Source organism: Uranotaenia lowii, chromosome 2, assembly GCF_029784155.1.
Source record: "Uranotaenia lowii strain MFRU-FL chromosome 2, ASM2978415v1, whole genome shotgun sequence".
NCBI classification, from domain to species: Eukaryota; Metazoa; Arthropoda; class Insecta; order Diptera; family Culicidae; genus Uranotaenia; species Uranotaenia lowii.
In genome coordinates this window covers 396,955,538-396,956,069 of record NC_073692.1, presented here as the reverse complement: position 1 = coordinate 396,956,069, position 532 = coordinate 396,955,538, and the positions used below count along the sequence as shown (strand labels likewise).

At 45.3% G+C, this 532-nt stretch overlaps 1 non-coding gene across 1 annotated transcript; it reads left to right on the top strand.

The window, feature by feature from the left end:
• Positions 1 to 450: 450 nt before the first annotated feature.
• Positions 451 to 532, top strand: Trnal-aag (transfer RNA leucine (anticodon AAG)). The gene has a single exon. It is a non-coding gene; the product is annotated as a tRNA-Leu (tRNA).

Sequence of the window (532 nt, the reverse complement as noted above, 5' to 3'; positions counted from 1 at the left end):
GCTTTTCATGTGGATAACTCTTTTTTCTACATTTGCTGAGTAATGGATCTCCAGAAAGAACCCTAAAAGTAGAAGAGATCCAAGTACCGTCAATTATTTCATGTTAACCCATTAACCTTCAACTAGGACTGGAATCGCTCTTCATGAATCGCAGGTAAACAGGTTTGCCAGGAACAGCAGAATACAAGCAAAATAAAAATAGGGAAATCTCTACCCGACATGGAATCGTATGCTGCTGCCAATCGACGATTTCACACGTCAACGGTCAATGGAAAATTGGTCAACGGACGTCCGTCAGCTTTTGCAGGCAGATACTTACCAAGAGGAATGGTTTCGATTTTTCCATGCTTCCACACCGTTCTTTCAAGCTGTTTGAAAGACAAACGGGGAATGACGGGCCCCGAAAAAAAACGATTCAATTTGATGAATGAGCCCTCACCTTTACAACAAGGTAGCGTGGCCGAGCGGTCTAAGGCGCTGGTTTAAGGCACCAGTCACTTCGGTGGCGTGGGTTCGAATCCCACCGCTGCCA